Source organism: Mya arenaria, chromosome 14 (assembly GCF_026914265.1).
Source record: "Mya arenaria isolate MELC-2E11 chromosome 14, ASM2691426v1".
Taxonomy (NCBI): domain Eukaryota; kingdom Metazoa; phylum Mollusca; class Bivalvia; order Myida; family Myidae; genus Mya; species Mya arenaria.
In genome coordinates, this window is record NC_069135.1 from 49,386,079 (window position 1) to 49,391,759 (window position 5,681).

Here is a 5,681-nt window from a genome sequence, read left to right on the forward strand (position 1 = left end):
CAACTTGCCCTAACCTAAGTCAATCAGAGGCCATAACTTGTATAAAGGATAATATGGAGTTATGTAACCTTATTGTGTAATGGTCCTGACCAACTGTGTGAAGTATTACGTCAAATGAATGAAGGATATAGTCCTGTTCAATAACCGTTGTTAGCTCCCTTAGCAAATAATCGTTCGTAGTTGACATCAACTTCCGGCGAGTAACAATTGACAGGATAATGGCGTCGAATAAAGAGGTCGGTGACCCGTGTCAATTTGACAAATTATCAGTGCGTGAACTTAAGATTTATTTACGAGATAGAGGAGCACATGTGTCAGGAAATAGACACGTGCCCGAGGCCTTGTACAAATCGGAAAACGGACATTGAAAGAGATTAATATTCAGGACAACAACAACAAACTTGAACGGCAGGAGGAATTATTTACCACGCCGCTAGGTGAAAAAATGCCAGAGCCAGGCAGTTTAAAAGGTTGTTGGGAGGACGATGTGTTAAAAATTCCCTTCTTCAGGACGCAGGATTTATACAATTACCTTGTGTTAAACCGTTCACGCACGTTTGACAATCAGAACATGAATGCAAGAAAACAATTAAAAGCCAAAGTGTTCTACGAAGATGGACATGTCCATAGTGTGAAATACAATCAGATATCACATAAATGTTCCCACTGCTACGTAAGAGCAAAGGTCATTCCGTCCTTACCAGTGTCTGCAGTTAAAAAAAGGATTATGAACCATGGGCCTGTCTGTCTAAAGTATCGGGAAAGGTTCATGCTGCTGGATGCAACTGTGCTGCTGGGTAAATTTATTGTTCACATTTAGAATAAGATGTATACATGCACTTTTAGATAATAGCATCTCCTTTTGATGCAGAGTGTTGACATACTCGTTATTTTATTATGCATCATTATAATGATATCCCATCTGGCAATAATGTTTGTGTTCTAATAAAAGCTTAAGATGCACCAACATTGACAATGATTATAAAAAGAATGACAGGGGCATAGCTGACTGTACGTAGCTGTGCAATGACATTTCGACTGGTCAAAGTTTTTGTAATAAAAAAGCCTGAACTTGAAATACAAACCGAAGGGGCTAGGGGGAGTCCATCAAAAAATAATTTGGATCTGCGTCATCCCAAAATAGCCCTAGCTACGTGCCTGGTTGTTTAAAATACCCTGAATTTTAAATACAAACCGAAGGGGGGGGGGAGGGGGTGTCGTACAATGAACCCATTTCGAATAAGCGTCATCCCAAAGTAGCAGTAGCTACTTCCCTAGTTGTTTGACTAGGTCAATGAATTGATTTAAATCATCGTTATCCAAAAGTGTTCCTAGTTCCCTGTTGTGCGTCCGTTCACGGTTTTGTCAGATTACAGGTTTCTGAATAATTTTAAATTGCAATGAATAATGCAGAATTTTTTTATCATACTCGTACAACATTTCTTTTCATGTTTCAGGGAGGGGGAATCCTGCAACCATGTTGCTGCGTTGCTGTACGCCCTTGTTGATATCGGTTCCAAACAGAAGGATGGTTTGAATGCGCCAACTTCAACAAAATGTAAATGGAACCAGCCGAAGTAAAGAAAAATAAGCCCTCAAAGATCTCAGCATCTTGTATTCAAAAAGCTGAAATTTGAAAATGAAACTTTACAGAAAGTTAGCCCATCTACTAAATGTTAAGTTGACAACCTGCACAATGTTAAACCTCTGAATTCATTAGCATTTGGGGAAAAAAATTAAACAATGTGCCCCACATGCCGCTTTTTTGTTGAGTGATTCTAAACTTGTTGCACCAGAAGAGCCAATACCAGTGCTACACAAACTTCATTCTGTGGATTTCTTTTACAAAGACAGTGTTGACCTAAAAAGTTCAATATGTGAAAATAATTTCGAAACATATTTTAAATCATTGAACTGTAAGCAGGATGATGGTTTCTTATTGAAAACTCAACAAAAGGAACATAAAAGTTGCCATTGGAAAAATGCAAGGGCTGGCAGGTTAACAAGTTACAGTTTTGGAACTATTTGTAAGAAAAAACCTGAAACAAAACCTGATATCTTGTTGCGATCCATTATGGGGTACAATGACGAATTTGATACTGCAGCTACTAGATGGGACAGAAGCCATGAACCAGCTGCCAAGCGTGTGTACCAAAGGCGTATTCAAATAACCCACCCCGGGCTGGAACTCTTTTCATCTGGCCTTGTGGTAAAGCCAAGTTTACCACACTTGGGATCAATCCCAGATGGAATAGTAGACTGTTGTAAAAAATGTGCTCACAACAAGGGGGTCTTAGAGATAAAATGCCCATATAAATTTAGAAACTGTTCACCAAAAGAGGCCTGTGTAGACAAAACATTTTGTTGTTCAATAGTGAATGGCGAAGTAACCTTGAAAAAAAGCACAGCTACTATTTCCAAGTTCAAGGTCAAATGGCCTTAACAGAAAGAAAATGGTGTGAATTTTGTGTGGGCTTTGAAGGGTCATAGTGTGGAGAGAATACCTTTTGATAATGATTTTTGGGTTGACATGCTAGGTAAACTGAACAGTTTTTATGTAAAGGCTGTTATACCAGAATTGTTCACAGAGCATGTCAAACGGGGTAAAGAACTAATGTAAAGAAACTTAATGTGTTTAAAGTGTAAATAGAAAAATCAAACAGTTCTTGTTCATTATGTGTAAATAGACAAAAAAAGAGTTTGTTAAAACAGAATTGGTGCTCGCATGTTGTTGTTACATTTAATAGTTTGTTTGCATGCGCTTAAGTTAACTATAGACCTTGATTGCTATGCAAATATATGATATCTAATTAGTACTGTTTATAACTTAAAGTAAATAAGTGTTAATATTATTGTTATTCTAACAATTTTTTTATATCGTACATAAAAATACCCGTTTGGTCTGGGAAAGCTGTCAGTTACTGGAATTGAAACCAAGGATTGCACTGGTTATGGAGCCCTGCATCCATATTCGTAAATGGCTCAAGTGTAACATTGAGACTCGGACTCAGAAATGCAACATTTTAATCTTGTTGTTCAAATGTTGTTATACATGTCAGAGAAAAGATGATACATATTGCTGTATCAGTAGCACATATTCTGTTCGTCAATCAATCACACAATTGCTTTTAATTTAATTTTGTATACATTATTTGAAACATTTAAAGCTGCACTCTCACAGATTCACCATTTTTCCCTTCTTTTTCTTGTCTTGGAATTAGTAAATTTTAGCGTATATATCTGTTTGCAGATATGTACGCAAAAAATTTGCTTGTTCCAAGACAAAAAAATGTTCAATCTGTGAGAGTGCAGCTTTAAATTGCACAAAAAATGCAGTTTGTAGCATAAAAAGTATTTTGATTTTGTGGGGTTGGGATTCAGACCCACACTTCTCAAGTATAGAAAAAAATTGAAAACAACCAGCTAGTCCATACGGCCAACGATACTATATATATCACATGAACATTTTTGTGTCGTTGATTAATTCTGTGATTTATACCTTTGTTTTTATGATCTTATTAAATGTATCATCATGAACTGCTCTTTTTCATTGACAACAATACTTGAATTGAATAAAATGATTGGAATGAAAATAATTAGTTGTTTTCTTCTTTTATTGAAAAACAGTGTTTGTGTTCAAACTCAAGAGTCAAGTGGGTAACCAAGTAAATCTAAATGTACATATGTCACTTGCCGGCTATGGTTTTTAGAGTGTTGAATCAGTTCTTTGACTGTTAACTGGTATTACATAACTTCATTTAACTGGAATGACAAATGCTATGATAAAGTCTTTAACGAGAGCGGTTGTTTTGTCTTAATGAATAATGAGTGTAAGTTGGTGGAGGTTAGATTCAATCAGTTTAATCAAGCCAGAGCACTAAACTCTGCAATGCCAATTCCAGCTCAAAGGAGACTGAACAACAAATCATAAAATAGTACATTAAGTGTGTAACAGTTTATTTTCAGAAGTAAAAGTTACAATTATATTGGTGATTAAACCAAAGCAAACAACATGCAATTGTGCTCTGAACTAGGCAACATCAATTGGCAAGCCAAAATATAAAAAAAAGCTGTAAAAATGGTAAATCTGTGAGAGCGCAGCTTTAAATAGTATGTATATGATCTTTCATGTCATAAAATCTAAACTTTTATTAAACAAATTTGAGAACATATCAAGAAAGAAGCCTGAAGCAATGTTAATAAAAGTATATTCCCCAGTACTGTCTTTTAACAATGATCATATTCAATCTTCATCATCATGTACTAATGGTGGCAACAAATTTGACAGAGCAACACAAATTTTCAGGAGTTTTAATGCTTGCTTAGACAATGTTATAGGCATTACACCTTGCAAAATCCTGAAGTTTTTCACTCTTTCCATAGCACGTTCTACGTCAATTCGCAAGTTTGCGATTCTCCTTGTTTCCTCTACTTGTCGGCGGTTAAACTTTTGTAATTTCAAGGGTGGAATAATTAGATGCATGCTGCGTGGTGTTGTCAAATCCGATATTAGAAAACCCTTATCAGCCATTATCCCATCACCAGCTTTACAAAAATCAAGGAGTCCTGACTTAATTGTCAACTGTTTATCGCTTATGCTTCCACTCCATAGGTCCGAAACGAGTGTTATAATTCCAGATGGACTTATTCCTAAAAGTGCCTTCCAAGTCATATGTGACTTGTAGTGTGAGTACATTGATTTGTTAGCAAGTGATTGTGGTGTTTCTGTGTAGAACTCAGTGCAGTCAATGATTATGCGGCAGTTCGGGTATTTCCGTTTGAACTTCTGTAGCATTGTAACTTTTAATGTCTTTCTGGATGGCCAAGCAACTAATGTTGACAGTTTCACACTTATGTATGAAATCCACTGGTTTGTTATGTTTGAACATGTTGATTTCGACACATGGAATCTCCTTGCTAAGTCCTCAAGAAGAAGCCCTAATCTTAAACGCATCAAAACTAAAAAAAAATCATCAATAAGTCGTAGCGCTCTTGGCCGGCCTTTATTTTCTCCATTTCCGCATCTATTTGTGTGACTCTCTACATCATCCATTTCATCAAAAAGTATATGAAAAGTTTCCACATTAGGTAGACCTGTGTAAAACATACACATCTCATTACTTTTAATGTCTTCCACAGTCAGGCCAGGTTTGTTAACTTGTACTCCAACTTCAGAAGTTGTTTTTGACATACATTTACATAATGGAGTTTCAAAGTCTGTGTGTGTTGAAACACTACACTTAGTAACTGAAACTGAACTAGTCCCTTCCGTCTGAGTAGAAAAGGACACTCCTACTTTGTCAGCCTGTGTGTCTTTATTTAGCGTTTTCTGAACAGTAAATTCAATCTGGCCAGCATAGCCATAAAACTTGATTGAAGCATACTCGGATACACTGCTTGTAGTTAACGTACAGTCTGGCCCAACATATTCTTCATCCTCCGCCTCTTGGCCTTCGTCATTACATTTGTATGCCGGTTCTGAACTTTCCACCTGAAAATACATAAATAAACAGGATTCTTAGTATTTCTTATGGTTCTATTTTGTGAGTATTATTTTCGATATTTCACAGAAACGAACAAAAATCCTTGATATGATATCCATGATGCTACGTTGCTTGTATGCTGAAAGGCCCTGCAACGTACCATCCAGATCCAGAACAATATATTGTATGTTAACTGAT

General features: G+C 36.3%; 1 pseudogene; it reads left to right on the forward strand.

Annotated features, from left to right (window-relative positions):
* The first annotated feature begins 218 nt into the window (after nucleotides 1–218).
* Nucleotides 219–1,581, forward strand: LOC128216201 (uncharacterized; annotated as a pseudogene).
* The last annotated feature ends 4,100 nt before the right edge of the window (nucleotides 1,582–5,681 follow it).